This window comes from Hyla sarda, chromosome 4 (genome assembly GCF_029499605.1).
Source record: "Hyla sarda isolate aHylSar1 chromosome 4, aHylSar1.hap1, whole genome shotgun sequence".
NCBI classification, from domain to species: Eukaryota; Metazoa; Chordata; class Amphibia; order Anura; family Hylidae; genus Hyla; species Hyla sarda.
In genome coordinates, this window is record NC_079192.1 from 389,987,750 (window position 1) to 390,015,645 (window position 27,896).

The window sequence follows — 27,896 nt, forward strand, 5'->3', positions numbered from 1 at the left end:
CAGCCTTGGCATGCTGAGAGTTGTAGTTTTGCAACATCTGGGGGGCTACCGTTTGGGCACCACTTTAATAGTGCTCTCCAAACTTTGACCCTCCAGATGTTGCAAAACTACAACTCCCAGCATGCCCAGACAGCCTTTGGCTGTCTGGGAATGCTGGGAGTTGCAGTTTGGCAACCACTAGGAATGCAGCAGTAAAGATCGCTTTACTGCCACCTTCCTTGATGCTCCACGCCGTCGCCTCCCTACCTGCGCCGCTGATCTCCGCTGATGTCACCGACGATCGGCGGTCCCCACGGCATCTTCTTTGCAGGTAACGGCATATGCCCCTGAACAGGTTAAAATAAAGTTACTTTCTACTACCGAACAAACTGAGACTCATGAAATAATTTCTCGCAGACCAAGACTACTTTGAATAGAAAACTATTGTTATCAAATCCTGCTTCGCACCTTACATCCCTGATCTGCTTGCAAGAGACGGACTGTGCCAACAAGGATGTCTGGGAGGCTTTGAAACCGGCCTGAAATGCGGCGGCTGTAATGCAGGATTAGGCCTTATGCGTTTAGCGAGGCCGATTCATTTATCTTCCCGCTGACACTCTCCTTCCTTTAATTAACTGTTTTCACAAAGCTCTTCTGCATTTTTCCCTTTAGAATCGGAGGCCTCCTTTTATGCTTTGTTTGTTTTGTGTGTCATTCTCCCGACTTTATTTTTATTTATTTTTTTTTCTTTCCATATTTAAAGTGGGCAGCAAAAAAAAAAAAAAAAGCATCCCCTGCTCCTATAACGAATGTGCTGTTCTTCAGTATTATCCGCCTTTTGACAGGTTTTTCACACAAAATTATTTATCTCCTCCCCAGAGCAGGACAAACTATAAAAAAAGCAAGAAAGATGAAGTATCCTGCTTTTCTGCAGATGATTTGAAAGTTAAATGTGGGGTGACAGGGAAAGAATATAAATTGCTTATGGCAGGTAAACAATGGAGATGATAAGGACAAGACCTTTGAGGGCAAAAGTGGAAGATGTGGTACAAAATCATGGGGAGAATAGCTTTATATTATTCTGTTACCTGAATGGATGAACACATCTATAGGTAGACAATGAAGTCACTGAACTTTAAAGCATACCTGTCAAAAAAACAAAAAAAAAATCATACGTTACTCAGTACCTAATCCTGACAATTTTTATGCCTCTATTACCTATATTTATTATAAAAATACCTCTTTTCTTTAGCTCACAATGTTAGAAATCCTCTCAGGGGAAGTAGGCGTTTCCCTCCTTGTGGTGGTGGGAGGTGATTGGTGTGTCTATTCATGCAGCCTGCAGCATGATTCATGGACAAGATGCTGCTGCTGCAGGACTTGTTAGTGTCCCAGTAGGTATGGGGACCCCTAGTGGTGAGATTTTCAGGAGCAGTTTTCTTTATTAAATATTAAAAAAAAAATGTAAACAACCTTATTACAAAAGGTATTGTAAATGTGGAACCAAAGAATGTTGCACTCACCGGTCCGATTAAAGACTTCTTTATTGAAGGGTAGTCAGCGGGTTTACAGGTCATGATAGCGGGAGCATCTCCACGGTCCCCATGTAGACGCTCCCGCTATGAGGATCTGTACACCCCGCTGACTAACCTTCAATAAAGAAGTCTTTAATCGAACCGGTGAGTGCAACATTCTTTGGTTCTATGTTTTCAAGACTGTATCCACATGTTTATTTGAAGTGCAGGTCAGTGCTTTTCTCTCACGTGTTATTACAAATGGTCTTTAAAGGGGTACTCCTGTGATTTTTTTTTTTTATCAACTGGTGCCAGAACGTTAAAGATTTTTTAATTACTTCTATTTAAAAATCTCAATCCTTCCAGTACTTATCAGCTGCTGTATGCTCCACAGGAAGTTCTTTTATTTTTGGATTTCTTTTCTGTCTGACCACAGTGTTCTCTGCTGACACCTCTCTGAATGTCAGGAACCGTCCAGAGCAGGAGCAAATTCCCATAGCAAACCTATCCTGCTCTGGACAGTTCCTGAGACAGACAGAGGTGTTAGTAGAGAGCACTGTGGTAAGACAGAAAAGAAATCCAAAAATAAAATAACTTCCTGTGGAGCATACAGCAGCTGATAACTACTGGAAGGATTAAGATTTTTTAAATAGAAGTAATTTACACATCTGTTTAACATTCAGGCACCTGTTGATTTAGAAAAAATAATAGTAATTCACCGGAGTACCCCAACCAGTGCATCCAGTGCATCTACTAACCATACTCCCTGGAAGTGCACAATAAGAAAAATGATGAAGCCTGCACAGACAACGTAAAATTTACACAAAAATAAAGGTAATTTTGGCACCAAATATAAACACACAGTTGATAAATATCCCCCGTGGAGTTTAAAGGGAACCAATCATCAGATTTTACCCTATATAACGCTTGGTAAAGCGTTATATAGGGTAAAATCTTTATTTTCACCATTCCCGGGGGATGCTCCTGCCCCCAGGAATGGTGAAGATATGAAGTTATAAACTAGTCACCGCCGCCGCCGTAAGTAGTCATTTGGGCGGGGAGCTCTTCTCACCAACTCCCGTCCTTCGGCCGGCAGCGACGCCCCCTCCGCTTGATTGATGGGCCGCGTCATCACTCTGCTCCGTCTGTTCAGTGAGCGGAACGATGACGCGGCCCGTCAATTAAGCGGAGGGGGCGTCGCTGCCGGCCGAAGAACCGGAGTAGATGAGAAGAGCTCCCCGCCCAGGTGACTACTTACTGCGGCGGCGGAGACTAGTTTATAACTTCATATCTTCACCATCCCTGGGGGCAGGAGCGTCCCCCCGGGGATGGTGAAAATAAAGATTTTACCCTATATAACGCTTTGCCAAGCGTTATATAGGGTAAAATCTGATGATTGGTTCCCTTTAAAGAGAAATTTCTTGAACTCCAATGTCAGTTTGTTTTCAATTTGAATGAGTTACATCAGATCCAGCTCTGCTACATCTGTTTTGTATGACAATCCAATTCATATACTGAATATAATGGTACCTATGAATACATTACTCAAGTCTGCATTTCATACCCGCATCTTTTTTCCCCCTTGACATTGGGATTGTACCATTATTTCTATATGCTCCAAGCAAAAGCCACCCACGTTGTGTCTGGGAAATTGTGCGCTCCACAGTAATCACAAACTATTGCACTTTGTCAACCATTTGGAAAATGAGCATCTCCATATGAGGCTGTTATTCTACCCATTTGCCTCCACATAGGAGGAATAATAGAAGGAGTCTTTGATAGCTCTGTCATTGAATTATTTGCAAATTATTCCATAGGGTTTCAGCGGCGAGCACTCATTGCACGATTTTCCCTCCATTTGCATCTATCTGAGCACCTTTCCTATCAATAGTTTTTTTTTTTGTTCCTGGAGCAGATTATTAGTCAGGAAGGTTTATGTCAAGTCTCTTTTGCCAGCGGCAGCTGAGGAGGGATATATCATGTACACAGATAAAACAAAAAATGCATCCTCTTATAAAATATGTGCATTCTAAACTCCGACTACGGTAATTTCACCGCTCCAATCACATACTGATGTACATGCGGTAATTCTACACGCGATAATACAAAGCACTAAAAATATTACAATGCTTGTTTTATCAGCGCTCGCAATAACTAGAACATTGTGTGCTTGTTCTTTCCCAACTCAAATAATTTATATATTTATGTGCCGGCTTGAAATGTGTAATATGAATACTGCCACTATTTGTATGATAATGTTCACGGTGTCATTGTGGAAATGTTTATTTTCAATGCATCATAATCTGATATCCAGGAGCTTGGTAGAAGAGAGGGAGCTGCAGAGTAAAAGTGCTTTCTCCTCTCTTCCACTGGCATTGCCAGTATCCATTTACCCTCAAATGGGTTGTCTAGGGAATAATTTTAAGTATAAAATGGGGCCAGGCTTGGTACTCACCTCTTACCGATCACCCACCATATCACTTCCTGGTCTTGCTCAGCCAATCATTAGCTGAGACAGGTCACGGCTGTGGCCACTGGTTGGCTGAGGGGGCAATTTCTTGTGTCATGGCTGAGACCAGGAAGTGTTGCACAGTGGGACAATGGGGTCTGTCATAACAGTAGCAGGGGGAACACAGGGAACATTCCTGTATTGGAGCAAAAGAATGCTAAGTTGATAGTTAAGGCCCATGTACACTACAGAATTTCTCAGCTCTGAATCAGTGCTTAATTTTTTACTGAATTTTACCACAAAAAAAGTGTCAGAAATAATAAGCAGAACAACAGGTTTCCAACTTGAATTAAAGGGGTTATCCAGCATAAGATGATTTTGGTACATACCTGGCAGACAGTAATGGACATGCTTAGGAAGGATCTGCACTTGTCTTGGGCTAAATGGCTATGTTGTGAGATTACCATAACACTGTGGCTAGCTTTCTGTGAACTTGTATTTCCTGTTTTCTGTTTTCTTGTTTGCCTACAAATCCCAAGATACCATTTTCCTCCTTCCCACACAACAGCTACCCCACCCATTGAAACATAAATGAGCTGCAGACCTGTGGTCTTCAATCAGGATGCCTACAGCTGTTGCATTAGTTGCAGATTGATCCGTCCACCCATTGAAGCAGACAGGCTCCCTGCCATCAGCTGACTAGTGAGTCAGGTCTCGACCCTCCGAGTCAGACCTGTGAGAGGATGGATTATGGCACAGATAAGCATCGGCCAACTGACTATGTAGGATGTCTCTGTAGTAGGTCAGTTTGTCCTTCCTCTCAGTGGGTGTGAAAAAGGCCCTCATTTTGTGCCGGTAGCGAGGGTCCAATAAGGTGGAGAGCCAGAAGTCTTCCCCCTGCTGAATAGTGATAATTCTGTGGTCACTATGCAAGCAAGTGAGCATGCATCATGCGATTTGTGCAAGTGGCTCGGAGGGACTCCCTGCCTCCATCTCCACTGCATACTGCCACGGTGTGTCTGGGTCCTGTGTCTCGCCTTCCTCATAACCCTCTAGCTGCTCCTGCTCCTCCTCTCCTCTCAGATAAGTAGAAAAACCGCCCATCTCGCGAAACCTAAACTGTGCTCCACTGTGCCCCTCCTCCTCCTCCAGTTCAGCCCCCACAGGGCTCATTGTTTCCAGTGCCCTGACCAGCCATCGTTTCCAACACGTTTTGTAGTAGATGAAGAAGTGGAATGATGTCGCTAAGTGGACTAATAATGTGGCTTCCTCAAAGGGCCTGAGCAAACAGTAGGGGTCACATATGAGCTGCAACTGGTTGACATTGAAGTTACACAGGGGAGTAGACCTATCTGCTTGGATCATCAAGAAATCGTGATGGCTTTTCTCTGTTCGTATAATCGTTGTTATGCCAAGGGCTCCGGGTCCCTGCTCCTCCCCGGAGCGCTCGCGGCGTTCACCTCCGTGCAGCGCCCCGGTCAGACCCGCTGACCGAGAGCGCTGCACTACTGTCTCCGGCGGGGATGCGACCTGCGTAGCGGGACGCGCCCGCCGCGGCTCACATCCCATTCTCCTCACCTTCCCCGTCCTCCGTCCGCTCAGTCCCGGCGCGTGCGGCCCCGCTCCCTAGGGCGCACGCGCCGGCTCTCTGTGATTTAAAGGGCCAGTGCGCCCTTGATTGGCGCCTGGCCCAATCAGTACCTGCTTCCCTGCTCCATACCTATAAAAACCCACTTCCCCTTCCTGTCCTTGCCGGATCTTGTTGCCTTGTGCCAGTGAAAGCGTTTTGTGTATGTCCCAAGCCTGTGTTCCAGACCTTCTGCTGTTGTCCCTGACTACGACCATTGCTGCCTGCCCTGACCTTCTGCTACGTCCGACCTTGCTCTTGCCTTGTCCTTCTGTACCGCGCCAGTCTCAGCCGTCAGTTGGGGTTGAGTCGCTATCGGGTGGAACGACCTGGGGGTTACCTGCCGCTGCAAGTCCATCCCGCTTTGCGGCGGGCTCTGGTGAAAACCAGTAACCCCTTAGACTCCGTTCCCTTGGTACGGCCCACGTCATCACCCCACTGACACAGAGGATCCACCACCAGTATCCTCACAGTATACACAGCCTGCCGAATCCTGACAGTAGATCCGGCCATGGATCCCGCTGAGGTCTCGCTGACCTATCCACGGTGGTCGCCCAGCAATCCCAACTGATCGCCAAACAAGGACAGCAGCTGTCGCAGTTGACCGCCATACTACAGCAACTTCTGCCACAGCTACAGCAACCATCTCCTCCGCCAGCTCCTGCACCTCCTCCGCAGTGAGTGGCCGCTCCTAGCCTCCTCCTGTCCCTGCCGGACAAATTTGATGGGGACTCTAAACTCTGCCGTGGTTTCCTGTCTCAATGTTCCCTACACTTGGAGATGATGTTGGACCAATTCCCCACAGAACGGTCTAAGGTGGCTTTCGTGGTTAGTCTCCTGTCTGGAAAGGCCTTGTCATGGGCCACACCGCTCTGGGACCGCAATGATCCTGTCACTGCCACTGTCCAGTCCTTCTTCGCTGAAGTTCATAGTGTCTTCGAGGAGCCAGCCCGGGCCTCCTCTGCCGAGACTGCTTTGCTGAACCGAGTCTAAGGAAGTTCTTCCGTAGGCGAATATGCCATCCAGTTTCGTACCCTCCCCTCAGAGCTATCCTGGAACAATGAGGCCCTCTGCGCGACCTTCAAGAAAGGCTTATCCAGCAACATCAAAGATGTACTGGCCGCATGAGAAATTCCTGCTAACCTGTCTGAACTTATCCATTTGGCCACCCGCATCGACATGCGTTTTTCTGAAAGACACCAGGAGCTCCGCCAGGAAAAGGACCTTGATCTCTGGGCACCTCTCTCCCAGAATCCTTTGCAATCTACCCCTGTGCCTCCCGCCGAGGAGGCTATGCAAGGGGCTCGGTCTCGCCTGACCCATGAAGAGAGGTCTCGTCGCAGAGATGAAAATTTATGCCTGTACTTCGCTAGTACCGAACATTTCCTAGTGGACTGCCCTATTCGTCCCCCGCGTCTGGGAACGCACGCACGCACCCTGTTCACGTGGGAGTGGCGTCTCTTGGTGTGAATTCTGCTTCTCCACGTCTCACTGTGCCTGTGCGGATTTCTCCTTCCGCCAACTCCTCCTTCTCAGCTGTGGCCTTCTTGGACTCTGGTTCTGCAGGAAATTTTATTTTGGCCTCTTTTGTTAATAGGTTCAGCATCCCAGTAACCCGTCTCGTCAAACCGCTCTCTATCTCTTCTGTTACCGGAGAAAAATTGGACTGCACTGTGTGCTACCGCACTGAACCCCTGCCCATGAGCATTAGACTTCACCATGAAAAAATAGAATTTTTCGTTCTGCCTAACTGCACCTCTGAAGTTCTTCTCGGCCTGCCGTGGCTCCAACGTCATGCTCCCACCCTCGACTGAACCACCGGGGAGATTAAAAATTGGGGTCCTTCTTGTCACAAACGATGCCTCACATCTGCTCCCACTTGTCTCATATGAAGGGACAAGCAGATAAAAAGAGGGGGAGACCTAAGGGGGGGGTACTATTACGCCGAGCGCTCCGGGTCCCTGCTCCTCCCCGGAGCGCTCGCGGCGTTAACCCCCGTGCAGCGCCCCAGTCAGACCCGCTGACCGGGAGCACTGCACTACCGTCTCCGGCGGGGTGCGACCCGCGTAGCGGGACACGCCCGCCCATGGCTCGCATCCCAGTCTACTCACCTGCCCTGTCCTCCGTCCGCTCAGTCCCGGCGCGCGCGCCGGCTCTCTGTGATTTAAAGGGCCAGTGTGCCCTTGATTGGCTCCTGGCCCAATCAGTACCTGCTTCCCTGCTCCATGCCTATAAAAACCCACTTCCCTTTTCTGTCCTTGCCTTGTGCCAGTGAAAGCGTTTTGTGTATGTCCCAAGCCTGTGTTCCAGACCTTCTGCTATTTCCCCTGACCACGACCATTGCTGCCTGCCCTGACCTTCTGCTACGTCCGACCTTGCTCTTGCCTTGTCCTTCTGTACCGCGCCAGTCTCAGCCGTCAGTTGGGGTTGAGTCGCTATCGGGTGGAACGACCTGGGAGTTACCTGCCGCTGCAAGTCCATCCCGCTTTGCGGCGCGCTCTGGTGAAAACCAGTAACCCCTTAGACTCCGTTCCCCTGGTACGGCCCACGTCATCACCCCACTGACACAGAGGATCCACCACCAGTATCCTCACAGTATACCCAGCCTTCCGAATCCTGACAATCGTTACAACATATGGAGAGTGGAATTCTAACCTGTGGAGACGTCAAAAATCATTCTATGTTGCGGGATGCCGTCCTGACGCTGCAGCTCATGGAGGGTGTGCTTTGTGGTGTACAAGTGGCTAAGAAGTGCATGCAAAGTTTCCTTCTCATTGTTAGGATGTCTTGCAGATGGGGGGAACACTTCAGGAACCGCTTGACAAACAGATTAAACATGTGTGCCATGCAGGGTGCATGGCTCAGGCTTCCTTGTCGCAGTGCAGACAACATGTTCTTCCTGTTGTCAGTTACTATGGTTCCCATTTCCGGTTTTCGAGGAGTAAGCCATGATTTGATTTCTTGATGAATGACTTTTTGCAGTTCCTCCCCTGTGTGACTCCTTTTGCCAAGGCAAACCATGTGAAGAAAAGCGTGACACCACCGAGCCCTGCATACATGGTATGCTGGAGGGGCACTGAGACTTGTCCATGCAGTGGAGGCTGAGGACATGGTGGAGGATGAGCTTCGGCGTCGTTGGATGAGTGGGCGCATACTGTTGTCTCTTGGACATGGCTTCGCCTATGGATTGCTGGTGGAATGACTGACTCAAAGAAGGAGGAGCAGGAGCATCTGGTGCAACAGAAGATGGGTATGACACACAGCCCCCTTTGGCTGAGGTGGTGGAGCCTTGGCTGGCTGAAGCAGGCAAGACCACCACATCAGAGTCAAAGTTGTCCCCGGCCGCTTTATGGTGACACTGCATATGTTGACGCAGGGCCATGGTGAAAACATTGGGACCCTGGCCACGCTTCACCTTCTGCCGACACCTCTTGCATGTGGCCGTGTTTACCTCCTCCGGATGCTTGATGAAAAACTGCCACACTGCCGAGTAGCTGATTTTCCCACCAACAGTCCGCATTAATTGACTGCCACTGCCGCCGACTCCAGGAACTCCTGTTGCACTACCTCCCGGGAAGGTAGGTTACCGCAAAGCAGGTGGTCTACCCCTGGCAAATTTGGCCCCAGACTTTCCACTTCTGCCACCATGCTGACTGCCAACCATGCTACCACCTTGCTGGTTGCCTCACGGGCAACGGGCAACCCTCTTCTCCTAATGATGATGAAGCCCCTTCTGCACCCAGCTCCCAAGTGCAATCGGCTTCATCATCATCATTGAGTTGTGTCTGCACATCACTGATGTCCTCCTCAGGTTCCTCAACAGTGTCTGCTTCAGGAGCCTGAATGCTCGCAACACCACCTCCTCTGCCACTCTTCTCATCACTACTTGCCCGCCTAGCGGAGGAAGCGGCGGATGTCTCCTCCAATTCTTGGATGAACAGAAGCTGCTAACTGTCCTCTAGATCATCCTCTCTAAATAGTGGAGCTGAACCCACAGCATAAGATACTTCTGTGGAGGAACAGCATAGGACAAAGGCAATGCAATGGGAGGATAAGGACTGCTCGCGGGCCATGCCAACTGAGGATTGTGTCTGAGGAAACCACTGACTGTTGACTGGGGGTGTCAGATGTCACTTGTGATGTAGTGGATGACCATGTTAACCAATTGATGACGGCAGATGGGTTGCTGGTCAAGACGCAACCGCTAGCTGATACCGGGAGTTCAGGCCTCTCGCTGTGACTCCTGCTGCCACTCGCCTCTAGTCTGCTGCAACCTCTGCCTGATGAATTTTGGCCTCTGCCACTCCTCTGTGCACGTCCTGGCACTACTCGGCATGACATACTTATGCGTATATGAGGGGAGTACAATACATTCCACTACATTTAAAAAAGATTTTTGCCGGTGAGTACTTTTGCCTGGCTTTTCACGTTATCTCGGTCCTAGAGAATTTAACAGGTACAAAATAGTACACCACTTAGATGTATGTATGTGGTATGCAATTATGAGGGGAGAAAAATGTGCTACAGTATGCTTAAAAAAGTATTTGTTTACAACACCAGCAGTACACGCCAGTGGTCCAGCACACAGTTGCTATGTACTACACACAAAATTGCACTCTCTCTCTCTCTCAATATCACTCCCTTCCCTATCAGTGCTTCTGGGGCAGGATTTCTGCTTGACTTGAATCACTGCTGTTCTGTGCAACACACTGCTCTATGTCCCTTTTTGTAATAGAACGCTGTAAACAGTGACTGGGAGGTGAATCGCTGACGTAAAAATGTTTTTCTGTGAAACACGCACTGCTATCTGTTCCTCTCTCTGTGCAACAGAATGCTGACTTGACTAGGAGGTGAATCGCTGCTTGAAAAAAACTTTTCTGTACAACACACAGGGCTGTATGTCCCTATCTATCTCTCTGCAGTGAAAGGCTGAAGTGACTGGCCGCAATATGGCTGCCGTTTATATAGGGCTGTGACATCACAGGGGTGACTGGCTGCTTATAGGCTGCATGCTGCATGTGATTCAGGGTGATCGTGCCTACCCTTGTTCCCGCCTTCCCAGGATTCCTTGTCCCATGTCCACACATGTGGAACCACAATTTTAGATGCCCTGGAGCCGGGACCGTACTAAATGGAGTTTAATGAAGCAATTCACGCGATAGAATCATGGTGATATTCACATTCGTTTTAAATAGAATTTTTCCTGAAATTTGTAACGAATTCGGAGTTGGCAGATTCGATTCGCTCATCCCTATTACTGATCCCCAAAAGCCTTCACAAATCTAACAGAATTTGAAACCAGACCCCATGGACTTCTGAGTCACCAGATTAGACCATTGGCCAGAACTTGCCCAGTGTGCCCTGGGTGTTCTGTCTTGTCCACCCTCTAGAGTAGCTTCAGAGAGAGTGTTCAGTGCAGCAGGCAGCAACATCACAACAAGCGAACAAGATTGTCGGCCAGCAACGTGGAAACACTCACATTTGTTAAAATGAATCAGGCATGGATCAGTGAGGAATTTAAAACCTATGTGCCAGAGGCCACTGATTAGACAGTACTACTACCACCCCTGCTGTACGCTGACTACTACATTATCACAAGTCCACCACTGCCTGCTGTCCTGCCCACCAGTCCACCACCCTTGCTGCTACTACTACACATGAACAACCCATAATCCTCAAAAACGGGATAATTCTTTCAGATTTTCAGACAAAAGCTACTTCTCCACTATTTTGGGACACTTGCTGTGCCTCTGTGCAAGAGCTGTAATAAAGCCATCTGTTATGATTCGGCTAGCTGGATGTGGATCCTCTATGTCAGCGAGGGATTGGCGTGGACCGTGTCGGTGGACCGGTTCTAGGCTGCTACTGGTTTTCACCAGAGCCCGCCGCAAAACGGGATGGTCTTGCTGCGGCGGTAGCAACCAGGTCGTATCCACCGGCAACGGCTAAACCTCGCTGACTGCTGAGAAGGCGTGGGACAGAAGGGTTAGGCAGAGGCAAGGTCAGACGTAACAGAAGGTCGGGGCAGGCGGCAAGGTTCGTAGTCAATGGTGATAGCAAGAGGTCAGGAACACAGTAATGGCAAACACAATAGACGCTTTCTCCAGGCACAAAGGCAACAAGATCTGGCAAGGAAGGGAAGGGGAAGTGAGGATATATGGACAGGGAGCAGGTGGAAGCTAATTGGACTGATTGGGCCAGACACCAATCATTGGTGCACTGGCCCTTTAAATCTTATAGAGCTGGCGCGCTCGCGCCCTTAGGAGCGGAGCCGCGCGCACCAGGACGTGACAGCCGGGGACCGGGACAGGTGAGTGACTTGGGATGCCATACGCCAGCGGGCGCATCCCGCTATGCGAATCGCATCCCCGCCGGCAATGTCAGTGCAGCGCTCCCGGTCAGCGGGTCTGACCGGGGCGCTGCAGAGAGAAAAACGCTGCAAGCGCTCCGGGGAGGAGCAGGGACCCGGAGCGTTCGGCGTAACACCATCTATGATATTTTTTTATGATGTTACCCCATTATATGAACATGAAACAAATCCCATATGATGCAACACAAATGTAAACTCAACATCCTAAATGTGCTAAATGTGATAACTCTCCTTGTATCTAAAAGGAAAAGAAAGGTCTCATGCTTTCGTCAGAAGGCAATGGAAAGACTGTGCTGCTAGGGTGGAAGGGGGGTTAGGGGGTTCCTTCTTTCTGCTTTCTATGTATTTGCTCATGTTTCAAAGCAAAAAATAAAAAAAAGAAACCTCACATAACACATGATATTAATTCAGGAATAAAAGCTTGGAGCAACACTGGCCCCTCTCCCGCAAACGGCAGCAGTTGTTCTAGCTCAGATAGGAATTGGCAAAACCCTCGCTTCTGATGATCATCCCAGCTTGAATATTCATGAGACGTTGTGTGAAAGGCACCAGTTCAAAAGCTGTAGACTTAAAACGCAGCAGACATGGAGAATATGCTGTGAAGGAGAGCAGGGAAGAAGTATTTAAAGCGGGGTTAGTGACGGAGCACAACCTGCCTTCATCCCTGCAAGATTGAAATATCAGACGAGACGACGGAAAACCAATCTGCTTAAAGAAGACATATAAAGGCGAGTATTTAGGATGAATGACAAGCTTTTAGAAAGGAACAAAGGGTCTCGGAAAGGCAAAGATTATTTAAAAAAAACACTTATGAGCTTAATGAGAGAGAGGTAATAATAGAGAGAAATGTCATCGTAATTGGAGGGAGAAAGGTTAGGGGCAGAAAGTATTAGGATCACTTAAGAGCAAATCAAGCATGTGAGGATATGGATATGTCAAAAATGAAGAAGAATATTATAGACAAGATTTCACTTGATACTGAATCCACCTCATCTACTAAATAAATAAATAAATAAATAAAACAAGGCCTCGCATCAGAAGGAGAAATTTGCAAGCAGATGAAAATTGCTCCAAAATGCATCTCCGCGTTTCACAAATACGATCACAAGTCATTACCAGTTTCTTGTCGAATCTTGTCGCGGTTTTGCTTGACGTGGTATAAAACAGCTCTTCTATTTTCTCCCTGCGCATCAGAAATGAAATGTTTTATTTTGGAAGTAGGAGCTAATTCAAAGTACAAGAGCGATTTTAGTGCGGTAAAATGAATTACATCGTAGAATTCTTACCGCTCGTACAATTAAAGAGCATTGCCTCTCCAAATCCAGAAATTGCCAGGAAATAAATAAATATACCAGTTGTCCTCTTGTATCTGTTACTATTCTTTTTCCCTATATTGTGTTATTTTAGTATTTTTATGACGAGTGACTATCACTAATGGTGGCATTTACGGTGACCATAGAAATTGTTACCTAGTTTTCAACAAACCTCAAAGTCGTACAAATCTGGAATGTTATACATAGTTACATTTTTTAGTCCCTTTTCTCCAACACTGTTCTGTATGTGTAGTATATGTGTTCACTCTATCTTCAAGAAATACTAAGAGTCACCCAGTGCCAGAATTTGTAATAAATAAATAGATAAATAAATAATAATAATAATATGAATTAAATATATATATAACAATGGCACACAATCCCAAAAATATTGAGGAAAATTTACCAATTTTTTGTTTTGTGTCAGGTCTGGGATGCTGACACCATCTACACTGGGACTGGTTAAATTAGTGCTGCATTATTTTAAGATAGATAACCCAGGCTGTTGGAGCCTGGGTTAGAGGCCCTCCAGTATACAAAGAACCAAAGAATCAGCAGCACTCTGCTCCTTCAGATGAATCAGTGTGTGGCTTTATTAATCTTGTGTTACAAGCAGCTACGTTTCGGCTGTCTCACACAGCTTGATAATGGCTGTGTGAGACAGCCGAAACGTAGCTGCTTGTAACACAAGATGAATAAAGTCTTGCACTGATTCCTCTGAAGGAACAGAGTGCTGCTGATTCTTTGGTTCGATAGATAGATAGAGTTTGCTTAGGTTTTTTTCCTCCTTGCCCTACTCTTTACTAAAAACAGGCCAAGTCTTTTCTGTTGATCACCAATGTGTAGTGCAGTAGAGTTCACACATAGGGTCTCATGTACTCTAATTTCCTCTTTCCCCCTCCTTTTCATAGAGAATGTTTATTTACCTTTTCATCATATGCATGAATGGGACTCCACATCTTTAATTTAAACTTTGGCACATTGGAAATGCGCCAAAGTTTGGTAACGTTCACAGCCTCAAAATTTCTGAAATGATTGTAAAAAAAAGTAAACCACGCTTACCTTTTGGAAAACCAGCAGAAATGTATTGATTGGTGAGAAAAATAGCTAAACTATGGTGCGTGTTTGGCATATATTGTTAATAAACAGTATAATAATAATAATAATAATACAGTTAAATGCATTTCCCCATGCTTTTTCACCAAGGAAAACACAATAGTTTATGAGACCCATAATATTTTACTCAGCATTCATCAATATTTTACTAGTATATGTGCTATTATAGATGAGAAAAGTCACATAAGAATACACCTTCCTGCACCAAATTCACCAAAAGTAGTACGACATTTGATGAATTTGGCGCACGGGAACATTACCTCAGAGTCCTCCCATTTTTCCCACCTGTTCCATCAGCTTGCGGCACTGGAAATAAACTAAGCAGCCAAGCGTCAGGCAATAGAAACAGGCTGCCTCAATTGCCTGTTCGGCATCATCATCCTCCCCCTGCCGCCCGTTATCCTAAATGATCCTGAGGGCACAATTGAGCGGTCATCAGAGGACCAACACCGAGTCAGTTCATCTGGGGGGGTTCCACCTGTCCCAATGCTGCTCGCTTAGACTTCTTTCCAGGGCTGAAGTGACAAGTTTTTCTCTTTGTCAGTTTCACAGTTTTGCTTAAAAATGCTGACAAAGAAGTTTCCCCAAAATGAACATGAACATACAGTGTTATCTCTGTCTACCATCCTACACGTCCTCTCCGATCTGCTAATGATCTCACACTAACATCTTCTATAATCCGAACTTCTCACTCCCATCTCCAAGACTTCACTCGTGCTGCACCGGTTCTCTGGAATGCTATCCCTCAATCCCTCAGACTCAACAACAACATCCATAGTTTCAAACGTGGCCTAAAAACACATCTCTTCAGACAGGCCTATAACATTCTCTAATTGGCCTCAACATATCCTCAATATATCCCCACACCTCTTGTTTAAATAGTTATTGTCCTGCAGCCTCAAGTCATGTCCTGCAGCTACAAGTCCTGCAGCCTCAATTCAAGTGCAACGTAAGCTAAAGTCGCAGTCCTGTCAGTCAAGTCAAGTCTTCTGTCTATCCAGTGTGGCCTGCACTAAATTCTCCTGTCTACTACAAGTCCCAGCAAACCTGCAAGATCTCTATGTCACTGGGCACCTCCTTGGGCCCTAGCTGTACTGCATATAATGTAACAACTGTCTACCCTCAGTAAAGCTACCATTGTCCATAACTTGGCGTATGTGTCTTAATTGCCCCCGTGGCTAGCCCAGGATCCAGCGATATAGCTTTGGGTGGTTAAGGCTAAGCCATGCCCTGGCATCATGAATACAATGGGTTAATACCATCTGCCCCTAGGGCAACAGCATCTGCCCTGCACCACACACAGCCGCCATTACCACAGTAAGCTCCAAGATAATTGCCCACAGTGCTCCTCTGTGTCTGATAGGACAGGAGTGAGCACAGAGGAGTATTATCAGACAGGAGAGCTCACAGAGGAGTGCTATCAAACAGGAGAGAGCACAGAGGAGTGCTATCAGACAGGAGAGAGCATAGAGGAGTCCTATCAGACAGGAGAGAGCACAGAGGAGCGCTATCAGACAGGAGAGATCACAGAGGAGCACTATCAGACAGGAAAGAGCACAGAGAAGTACTATCAGACAGGAGAGATCACAGAGGAGTGCTATCAGACAGGAAAGAGCACAGAGGAGTACTATCAGACAGGAGAGAACACAGAGGAGTGCTATCAGACAGGAGAGAGCACAGAGGAGTACTATCAGACAGGAGAGAGCACAGAGGAGTACTGTCAGACAGGAGAGAGGGGTGCTAGCCCACCCTCACTTACTGGACTTTGTCCATGCCTGTTCTTCAGCTTGGACAAAGCCATGATGAGTACAGTAAGACAGGAGAGAGCACAGAGGAGTGATATCAGACAGGAGAGAGCACAGAGGAGTGCTATTAGACAGGAGAGAGCACAGAGGAGTACTATCAGATAGAAGAAAGCACAGAGGAGTACTATCAGACATGAGAGGGCACAGAGGAGTGCTATCAGACAGGAGAGAGCACAAAGGGGTACTATCAGACAGGAGAGAGCACAAAGGGGTACTATCAGACAGGAGAGAGCACAGAGGAGTACTATCAGACAGGAGTGAGCACAGAGGAGCGCTATCAGACAGGAGAGAGCACAGAGGAGTATTATCAGACAGGAGAGAGCACAGAGGAGTGCTATCAGACAGGAGAGAGCACAGAGGAGTGCTATCAGACAGGAGAGAGCACAGAGGAGTACTACCAGACAGGAGAGAGCCCAGTGGAGTACTATCAGACAGGAGAAAGCACAGAGGAGCGCTATCAGACAGGAGAGAGCACAGAGGAATCCTATCAGACAGGAGAGAGCACAGAGGAGCACTAGCAGATAGGAGAGAGCACAGTGGAGTACTATCAGACAGGAGAAAGCAAAGAGGAGCGCTATCAGACAGGAGAGAGCACACAGGAGTCCTATCAGACAGGAGAGAGCACAGAGGAGTACTGTCAGACAGGAGAGAGCACAGAGGGGTGCTAGCCCACCCTCACTTACTGGACTTTGTCCATGCCTGTTCTTCAGCTTGGACAAAGCCATGATTTTATAAGCCATGATTTCTATAAAAAGGAAAAAACATTTTCTTTTGAAGTATTTTAGAAAGGTTAATGTTTTGCCAAGATGTACAACACAAACAGTTTTTGTATCTGATAGTTGCCAATTAAAGCATATGGTGGTATAATAGTGCCCTATACACTTCTGTATTTTGGCTTGGAACATGACATTAAAGTTATATAGCAGTACAGTTTCCCCTTTACACTTCTTTATTTTTGCCATAAACATTACATTGAAGGCATATGGCAGCATAGTAGAGCCCCATACACTTCTGTATCTTAGCCACAAATGTGACATTGGAGGCATATGGTAGTATAGTAGCACCCTATACACTTACCTATTTTGGCTAGGAACATAAAATTGGAGGCATATGGCAGCACAGTAGCGTCCTATACACTTCTTTATTGTTGCCAGAAACATGTCTTTGAAGGAATATGGTGGAAGAGTAGGTCCCCATACCCTTCTATATTTTGGCCAGGAACATAAAATTGAAGCCATATGGCAACACAGTAATACTCTATACCAGTGGTTCTTAACCTGGGTTCGATCGAACCCCAGGGGTTCGGTGAGTCAGTCCCGGGGGTTCGGCGGGGGAGGTCACAACAGGTCAGGCAAACCAAGCAATTGCTTGGGGCCCTGAGCTGGCCCGGGGCCCAGAGAAGAGCCGGTGTTTGCCTGTCGCCGGGACGTCACTGATCTCCCTTGCGTGCACCCATGGTAACGAAGGCACCAAGGACCGAAGGATAGAGAAGGAGGAGACGCGCGCTGGCCAGCTTGGTAAATGACCAGCGGCACGTCATCTTCGGTGGTCCGACCACCAGTCCTGAGACATACTGCTGTAGCTGGAACGGTGGTTGGAGCACGGAAGTGGGCAGTACACAGACATACAGCCTCCAGCCATACACTGTATATGGTTGGAGGCTGTATGTCTGTGGGGGGGAACACTGCCTACATCAGTGGTCTTCAACCTGTGGACCTCCAGATGTTGCAAAACTACAACTCCCAGTATGCCGTTGGCTGTCCGGACATGCTGGGAGTTGTAGTTTTGCAACATTTGGAGGTCCGCAGGTTGAAGACCACTGGCCTGCCTAATGTGGGGGAACACTGCCTGCCTAATGTGGGGGAACACTGCCTGCCTAATGTGGGGGAACACTGCCTGCCTAATGTGGGGGAACACTGTCTGCCTAATGTGGGGGGAACACTGCCTGCCTAATGTGGGGGAACTCTGTCTGCCTAATGTGGGGGAACTCTGCCTGCCTAATGTGGGGGAACAATGCCATTGTTGCGAAAATGACATGAGAGTGGCACTTGCCAAGGTAAAGCCGCGCATTTCTGAACAGGTCTCTGAAAGACAACAGCAGAAGTCACACTGATTTGCAGTAAATATTCATTATGTTTTTGTGTGAAAATCATGTTTTCATGGTTTTGTTCTTTATTCTTAACCCCTTAAGGACCCAGCCATTTTACACCTTAGGATCCAGCCATTTTTTGCACATCTGACCACTGTCACTTTAAACATTAATAACTCTGGAATGCTTTTAGTTATCATTCTGAATCTGAGATTATTTTTTCGTGACATCTTCTACTTTAACTTAGTGATAAAAATTTTTGGTAACTTGCATCCTTTCTTGGTGAAAAATCCCCAAATTTGATGAAAAATTAGAAAATTTTGCATTTTTCTAACTTTGAAGCTCTCTGCTTGTAATGAAAATGGATATTCCAAATATTATTATTTTTTATTCACATACACAATATGTCTACTTTATATTTGCATCATAAAATTGACGAGTTTTTACTTTTGGAAGACACCAGAGGGCTTCAAAGTTCAGCAGCAATTTTCCAATTTTTCACAAAATTTCCAAAATCACAATTTTTCAGGGACCAGTTCAGGTTTGAAGTGAATTTGAAGGGTCTTCATCTTAGAAATATCCCAAAAATGACCCCATTATAAAAACTGCACCACCCCGAAAGTATTCAAAATGACATTCAGTCAGCATTTTAACCCTTTAGGTGTTTCACAGGAATAGCAACAAAGTGAAGTAGAAAATTCACAATCTTCATTTTTTACACTCGCATGTTCTTGTAGACCCAATTTTTGAATTTTTACAAGGGGTAAAAGGAGAAAATGTATACTTATATTTGTAGCCCAATTGCTCTCGAGTAAGCACATACCTCATATGTCTATGTACAGTGTTCGGCGGGCACAGTAGAGGGCTCAGAAGGGAAGGAGCGACAAGGGGATTTTGGAGCGTACGTTTTTCTGAAATGGTTTTTGGGGGGAATGTTGCATTTAGGAAGCCCCTATGGTGCCAGAACAGGAAAAAAAAAACACATGGCATACCATTTTGGAAACTATACCCCTTGAAGAATGTAACAAGGAATAAAGTGAGCTTGAATACCCCACAGGTGTTTCACGACTTTTGCATATGTAAAAAAATTGTAAAAAAATGTCAATAAAATGTGTGTTACCCCCCAAATTTCACATTTTTGCAAGGGTCAATAGCAGAAAATACCCCCCAAAATTTGTAACCCCATCTCTTCTGAGTATGGAGGTACCCCATAAGTTGACCTGAAGCGCACTACGGGCGAACTACAATGCTCAGAAGAGAAGGAGTCATATTTGGCTTTTTGAGAGCAAATTTTGCTCGGGGGGGCATGTCGCATTTAGGAAGCCCCTATGGGGCCAGAACAGCAAAGTAACCCCCACATGGAATACCATTTTGGAAACTAGACCCCTTGAGGAACGTAAGAAGGGGTACAGTGAGCATTTACCCCCCACTGGTGTCTGTCAGATCTTTGGAACAGTGGGCTGTACAACATTTTTAATTTGCACTGCCCACTGTTCCAAAGATCTGTCAGACACCAGTGGGGTGTAAATTCTCACTGCACCCCTCATTACATTCTGTGAGGGGTGTAGTTTGCGAAATGGGGTCACATGTGTTTTTTTTTTTTTGCGTTTGTCAAAACCGCTGTAACAATCAGCCACCCCTGTGCAAATCACCTCAAATGTACATGGTGCACTCTCCCTTCTGGGCCTTGTTGTGCGCCCCCAGAGCACTTTGCGCCCACATATGGGGTATCTCCGTAGTCGGGAGAAATTGCATTACAAATTTTGGGGGGCTTTTTTCCCTTTTACCTCTTGTCAAAATGAAAAGTATAGGGTAACACCAGCATGTTAGTGTAAAAAATTTATTTTTTTACACTAACATGCTGGTGTAGACCCCAACTTCCCCTTTTCATAAGGGGTGAAAGGAGAAAAAGCCCCCCAAAATTTGTAAGGCAATTTCTCCCGAGTACGGCGATACCCCATATGTGGCCCTAAACTGTTGCCTTGAAATACGACAGGGCTCCAAAGTGAGAGCGCCATGCACATTTGAGGCCTGAATTAGGGATTTGCATAGGGGTGGACATAGGGGTATTCTACGCCAGTGATTCCCAAACAGGGTGCCTCCAGCTGTTGCAAAACTCCCAGCATGCTTGGACAGTCGACGGCTGTCCGGCAATACTGGGAGTTGTTGTTTTGCAACAGCTGGAGGCTCCATTTTGAAAACAGTGGCGTACCAGACGTTTTTTATTTTTATTGGGGAGGGGAGGGGGGTTGTGTAGGGGTATGTGCATATGTAGTGTTTTTTACTTTTTATTTTATTTTGTGTTAGTGTAGTGTAGTGTTTTTAGGGTACAGTCACACGGGCAGGGGGGGTTACAGCGATTTTCCCGCTGCGAGTTTGAGCTGCCGCGCAAAATTTGCTGCATCGCAAACTTGCAGCCTGATACTCACTGTAAGCCCCCTGCCCATGTGAATGTACCCTGTACATTCACTGGGGGGGGACCTCCAGCTGTTGCAAAACTACAACTCCCAGCATGCACAGTCTATCAGTGCATGCTGGTAGTTATAGTTTTACAACAGCTGGAGGCACACGGGTTGGGAAACCCTGAGTTAGGAAACAGACAATGTTTCCCAACCAGTGTGCCTCCTGTTGTTGCAAAATCACAACTCCCAAACATTCTCAGGCATGCTGTAAGTAGTAGTTCGGCAACATCTTTAGAGCCAGATGTTGCCGAACTACAACTCCCAGCATGCTTGGAGTTGTAGTTTGCAACATCTGGAGGACTACAGTTTGCAGACCACTAATACAGTGGTTCCCAATCTGTGCCCTTTCAGATGGTGCAAAACTACAACTCCCAGTATGCCAAAACTGTCCAGGCATGCTGGGAGTTGTAGTTCTGCAACATCTGAAGGGCCAGATGTTACAGAACTACAACTCCCAGCATGCCTGGACAGTAAGGGCATGCTGAGAATGTGTAGTTTTGCAACATCTGGAAGGGCACAGTGGTCTTCAAACTGTGGACCTCCAGATGTTGCAAAACTCCCAGCATGCCCAGATGCCAAGTGCTGTCTGGGCACGCTGGGAGTTGTAGTATACAGGGTCCCAATACAGCGATGCATGTCGCTTTACGGCGACGTGCATTGCTGTAGAGGGCCCGACCGCGGCTGAAGATCCACTCACCTGTCGCCGCCGCCGCCATCTTCCTCGCCGGGTTCCGGGTCCTCAGGGACGAGGTAAATACCGGGGCCGGGCCCCAGCACTCCCCCGTCCCCCGCCGCGTCCTCCGGTCTTCCTCCCGTCCTCTCCGGACTTCCAGGGGCCGGGCAGGAAGGGAGGATGTAACCGCCCCCCCCTGCGATTGGTCGGTTAACTAACTGAAGAATCGCAGGGGATCAGAGGAGGTGGCAGGCTTGCCACCTCGCTCCTATACTTCAGCATGGTCCTGGCTGTCTGTGACAGCCGGGATCATGCAAAATTACCGGGCGGTTGGGTCCCAGAGACCCGATCTGCCCGGTATCGCCGCAGATCGCAAGGGCGATTTCCCTTGCAATTTGCGGCGATTGCCGCCATGGGGGGCCTACATGGCCCCCCTCGGCGTTTGCCCTGGATCCCTGCTGAAGGATTTCAGCAGGGCTCCGCTTCCGATCTCCGCCGGGTGAGCCAGGAAAAGACCATGACGTATGCATACGTCATGGGTCCTTAAGACCCAGGGTGTGATGACGTATGCATACGTCATGGGTCCTTAAGAGGCTAATGGTTTTGTTCATTTTGTGCACCTATGTATAAATATATACTTAAATATATACCCCCTATGTTTTGTATTTGAAAAAATAATATATTTTTTTTCCAGTTAAGAGGGGTTTCTGTGAATGCGCATATGAAACTGGTGGGGTTCAGAACAACTGCTCTATACACTTCTGTATTTTTGCCAGACACATGACATTAGAGGAATATGGTGGTACAGTATGGCCCCATACACTTCTGTATTTTGTCCAAAAACATTAAAATGAGAAGCATATGGCGGTACAGTTGGGCTTCATACACTACTGTATTTTGGCCAGAAACCTGATACCTAAAGCAGACCACCATAGTTGTTACGCCGAGCGCTCCGGGTCCCTGCTCCTCCCCGATGCGCTCGCGGCGTTCTCCTCTCTGCAGCGCCCCGGTCAGACCCGCTGACCGGGAGCGCTGCACTGACACTCACGACGGGGATGCGATTCATATAGCGGGACGCGCCCACTCGTCAATCGCATCCCAAGCCACTTACCCGTCCCGGTCCCCGGCTGTCACGTTCTGGCATGCGTGGCTCCGCTCTCTAGGGCGCACGCGCCAGCTCTCTAAGATTTAAAGGGCCAGTGCACCAATGATTGGTGCCTGGCCCAATCAGTCTAATTAGCCTCCACCTGCTCCCTGCTCATATAACCTCACTTCCCCTTCACTGCTTTGCCGGATCTTGTTGCCTTGCGCCAGAGAAAGCGTTTAGTGTATGTCCCAAGCCTGTGTTCCAGACCTTCTGCTGTTGCCCCTGACTACGACCCTTGCTGCCTGCCCTGACCTTCTGCTACGTCCGACCTTGCTCTTGCCTTGTCCTTTTGTACCGCGCCTGTCTCAGCAGTCAGAGAGGTTGAGCCGTTACCAGTGGATACGACCTGGTTACTACCGCCGCAGCAAGACCATCCCGCTTTGCGGCGGGCTCTGGTAAATACCAGTAGCAACTTAGAACCGGTCCACCGGTACGGTCCACGCCAATCCCTCTCTGACACAGAGGATCCACCTCCAGCCTGCCGAATCATAACAATATCATAACGACTCTTCAAAGTTAAAGAACTTTCTTTGTCTAACTTTCGCAGGGTTGAAATCTAGGGGTTAAGTCGGTTTTATAAGATCTCCCCTGAAATATGAAAGAGGTAAATTAAAGTGTTCATGAAAAAGGTAAGGGAAGAATATTATTTCAATAATAATATTTCAGATTCCATAGCAGAATCCATAAGTGTTTGCGGGATTATTCCTATTCAGCAGTTCTTCACCAAGGAAAAGTTGCCAGCGGCATAGAAAAGAAAAAAAAACTTTTTACACTGACTGCAGACAATGAAAACTCTGCTTTGCATCATCTTGCACAGTACTTTCCATTGTAGACGGGATCTATTCAATGGAATTTAAAGCCGTCTTAAATCAGCAGTTTTCAATGTGGAGTGTGGTTTTCAGACCCTGCCTAAAAGCTATTGAGAACATTTTTAAATGACTTTGGTGCCACACTTAGTAAGATTGCTTATGTGTGTGCCCAAGCACATTGCGGTATTCAGCAGGGGCAGCTGGAAACAAGATAACAAGTCCCGCTACACAGTCATATACAACCCGATTATTTCAAACGTGGACGACGAGGAATTAGGAAAAGCAAAAAAAAAGGCCAGCGGGAATAAATAGCTTCAACTCCTTCCAAGTGTGTCCCACTGGAAGAGAAAAAGTTAAAAGCAGCAAAGACTGGAACAACACACATCAATGCTATTTATGTACATTACATTTAATTGCTTTCAAATATTTCCCGGCCGTGTTTATTCTAGGCCTATTTCTGCATTTTAGTGATTACTGTACGGCAAAATCAGCAAGAAAAGTATGGCGGTAGATGCCGTTTCTGCTTGCCAAGTATCAAAGCTGCTTTTCAAGTTTGTGGTGAAATCCCCATTGGCACAAGACCAGATATTTTACTCATTTGAAGGTTGTCATCCACTTATCTCTTTTATTATAATTCTGTATTCTTTTTATAGTATTTGCCCCTCTTTGCTTTTCCAGATGGTACGACACGCAACACTTTCAGAGATGGAAGATGGTCAACTTTTGCATTACTCTTGAGAGTAGACCAAAAGGTAGTGGTTTAAAGGGTACTCCACTACTTTAAAACCTATCCGCAGTGTCTGATCATGACCTCTGGGATGCTCCGTGATCTTCAGAACGGGTGCATGAAGTGGCGTTTGGGCATGGGCTCCATGCACTGTTAATGGGGGTGCTGGAGATGCCATTCACCACTTGTCTATCTCTGTCACTTCTATAGAGAATGCATTGAGAGCATGCCGAGACGCCGCTCCATGTACAGAGAGATTGCCCTGTACCGGAGATCGCTGGGGGTTCCCAGAGGTCAGACTCCTTCATTATGAGAGACGTATTCCCTTTCCTGGTGTAATAACCCTTTAAAGTAAGCAAAATTACAGTAAGGCCATCTAAGCCTTAAACTTAGGCTGCATTCACACCTCGTTTTTACGTTATGGGTGCCAGATATGTCTGGGGGAGGGGCAAACCGGGCACTCCCGTACCCCAGCCGGACCAGCGCTGAAATCCATTTACTTTAATGAGCCGATCGGAGTCAAACGGTGACTCCGGTCGGCTCATTTTTGACCCATATCCAGATTTGTGACCGGACCTAAAACCGTAGTATACTACGGTTTTAGGTCCGGTCAGGAAACCGCATACGGGTCAAAAATTAGCCGACCGGAGTCACCGTTTGACTCCGGTCGGCTCATTAAAGTAAATGGATTTCAGTGCTGGTCCGGCTGGGGTACGGGAGAGCCCGGCTTGCCCCTCCCCCAGCCGGATTCGGCACCCGTAATGTAAAAACAAGGTGTGAATGCAGCCTTAGGCTACCATTTCACATAACTGTAGACTTTATTTTTTTACAAAAACCTGCTCCCTTGTTTTTCACTCTCAATATGCAGTTTTTGTTGTGTTTTTTTTTTTTCAAAAATAGTAATTTATAGTATAGGTGTTTTTATTTTTTTTTCAAACACCAGGATTTCCTGAAAAAAAAATACCATACCCTCAACATGATGTGAAATGGTGAAAAACCAACAAAAGAAATAATGTTATGTGGGTATGGAGTTTCCTACTTCCCTATTGACTCCAATTTAACATCTGGCCACAACAAATTTGGACAAAAAAAATGCCATACAGGAAGTTTGACTTTTTTGGTATGTTTAGAAGAAAAAAAAAGCCTTGTGGAAGGAAACCTGAAACTGAATGTTCAATTAAAATGAACCTGTTAAGGACCAAGGACGTAATTGTACGCCCTTGTGTCCTAGCACTTAGAACTAAGGGCATAAGTGTACGCCCTGAATCCTTAAGCAGCTGTGAAGCAAGCGCAGGAGCTGCGCTCGCTACAGGGCAGTGAGTGTTGGCTACCATCAGTAGCCAGACACTCACTGCTTCTGACAGGCAACGACGATCTCCATTTTTTTGGTTTTGCGGTACGTTTAGGCTCGGTTCCCATTATGGAATTTCGTTTTGAAATTTCGCTCGGAAATTCTGGTGCATGAGTGATGTCATTACAAAGTAAAATTGGTGGCGCAAAAACTGACAGACCCTTATATGGGTCTGTAGGTGGAAAAATAAAATGCAAAAATGAAAGTAGGCCCTGTCCTTAATGGAAAACTGTCAGCCTGATCACGCACCCTTAACCCAGAAGACTGGGTTATAGAGTGGGTGACTAGGAGTGCACTTACTAAGGGTCACTTAGTAAATTTCATCCACTGGTAATGGAGGTATGGGCTTGAGAAGATGCGTCGCTCAATCATGTGAAATACGGTGCTGGAGGTGGGGCTCTGCCGGTTGGATGCCTCTGCCTTCGTCGGTCAGCTCATAATAACTCCTCGGCAATTTGCATATTCATTATCTTTGACTCCATGTCCTAGTGATGTGGAGTCACAGGTCACGTGAGCATTGCGCTCTGTCGTGTGCAGGTCACATGCAGAGAGCTTGCAGCGGGCAGAGCTCCCATGTCATCAGGACGTAAGAACTGGACGTAATCTTCCAGCGCATGTGCTCCACTAGGATGTGGAGTGGAAGATAATGAATATGCAAATTGCGGAGGAGGTATTATGAGCTGACCGACGGAGGCAGTGACGGCCAGCCAGCAGAGCCCTGCCTCCAGCGTGCAATTCACTGTATTGAGCACGGATCTTCTCAAGCCCATATCTCCGTAACCAGTGGATGAATTTAGTAAGTAATGCCTCTGTGCACTTCTGGTCACCCACTCTATAACCCAGTGTTCTGGGTTTAGGGTGGGTGATCAGGCTAACAGTGTTCCTTTAAGACCAAAATGGGCCATGTCCTTAAGGGGTTGAAGGGTACCCATCAGGTTGGAAGTGCAGTCAAATCGCTAGGAATCATATTATAGAGAAAGAGGAGCTAAGCAGATGCATATATAGTTTGTGGAGATCCATGATGACTTATCATTAATTCATGCAAATGTATGTTCATTCTAGGCTAGATAGTCATGTGGGAGGTGCTACTCAGTGATTGACAGTTATCTGTGTATAAGTGTAGATGTAGCAAGCTGTCAGTCACTGAGTAGGACCGCCCACCTGACTCCTTAGCCCAAAGCGAGCATAAATTTATTTGAATAGATAACAAGTTATTCTGGATCTTTTTTCCCCGACAAACTATATACCAATCTGCTCAGCTCTATAATATGACACCTACAGATTAGACTGCTTTTTCATTGTGACAGGTTTTTTTAAGGGAAATTCCTATATGATTCTCTTTGCTCATTCCTCAGCTCTTCATGAAACAAGTGCAAGATTAGTATACTTTTGACATAAGGCTAGTTCCCCATGAGGGTAATATGGTCACATTTGTGCACATTATGGCAACAAGTCCTGTCCCAACTGTAGAACTAATGACGCGACCTAAAAGCATCATAGGTCCCTGTGATGCTTTTAGGTTGAGTCATCCATGGTGGGGCTGGGACTTGTGGCCATGATACAGACACAGTAATGCAGCTGTATTACACTTATGCCACAAAACAAAACTATGGCAGTATGGTTTGCTGATAAAATCTCGAAGTACTCACACCAAACAGTGAAAAATCAGCAAAACAAAAGGGATATGCAAAAGTATACAAAACTTTATTGAGAATGCATAGAAGACATAATAAAAACAATATGAAAGCACAATGCACAGGACTAAAAAGATGCGGAAGGTACAGGCTAACACATTGGAATTTGTACAAAAAGAATAGCAATGTATACATACAATGACATGGAATAGGGGTACATGAAAGCACCTAATCAATATTAGACAAAGTATGAAATACACAGAGGGAAAAGCAAAATAAACCAATGAAGAGCCATCTGCCACCCACACTTTCCCCAACGTACGTGTAAGTTAAACTTTCAGCAGGTATTGGTTTAGTGACCTGTCAGTCAATTCTATATCAGCCATTAGAGATGTTCGCCGGCGAACAGTTCCCGGCGAACTTAGCATGTTCACGTTCGCATCGCCGGGCAAACATATGTGAAGTTCGATTCGCCCCCTATACTTTAACATTGCGGTAAACTTTGACCCTGTGAGTCAGAGTCAGCAGATACATTACAGCCAATCAGCAGCAGTCCTTCCCTTCCAGACCCGCCTACCTCCTGCACAGAAGCCATTTTACCTTCATTCAGCATGCTGCAGGCTTAGAAAGTGGAGGGACAGAGAAGCTGCTCCTGCTCCTGCTCCTAAAGCACTAGTGTAACATCTGCTTTAAGGACAGCACCCAAAAAAGCCGTTTTAAGGGCTCAAATATCAGTCTGTGTGTCTTGCAACAGCTGGAGGCACCCTGGTTGAGAGGGAACCGCTGGTTAAAAGGGGTACTCCAGTGTAAAATTTAAGTTCCTTCAAGCAA

The 27,896-nt window shown here is 46.6% G+C and overlaps 1 long non-coding RNA gene across 1 annotated transcript; it reads right to left on the bottom strand.

Annotated features, from left to right (window-relative positions):
- Positions 1–755: 755 nt before the first annotated feature.
- LOC130367107 (uncharacterized) lies at positions 756–27,439 on the bottom strand. Its single transcript, XR_008892082.1, has 4 exons — positions 27,388–27,439; positions 13,056–13,122; positions 1,068–1,125; positions 756–869 (listed from the first exon to the last, which is right to left on the bottom strand). It is a non-coding gene; the product is annotated as an uncharacterized LOC130367107 (long non-coding RNA).
- Between the last annotated feature and the right edge of the window lie 457 nt (positions 27,440–27,896).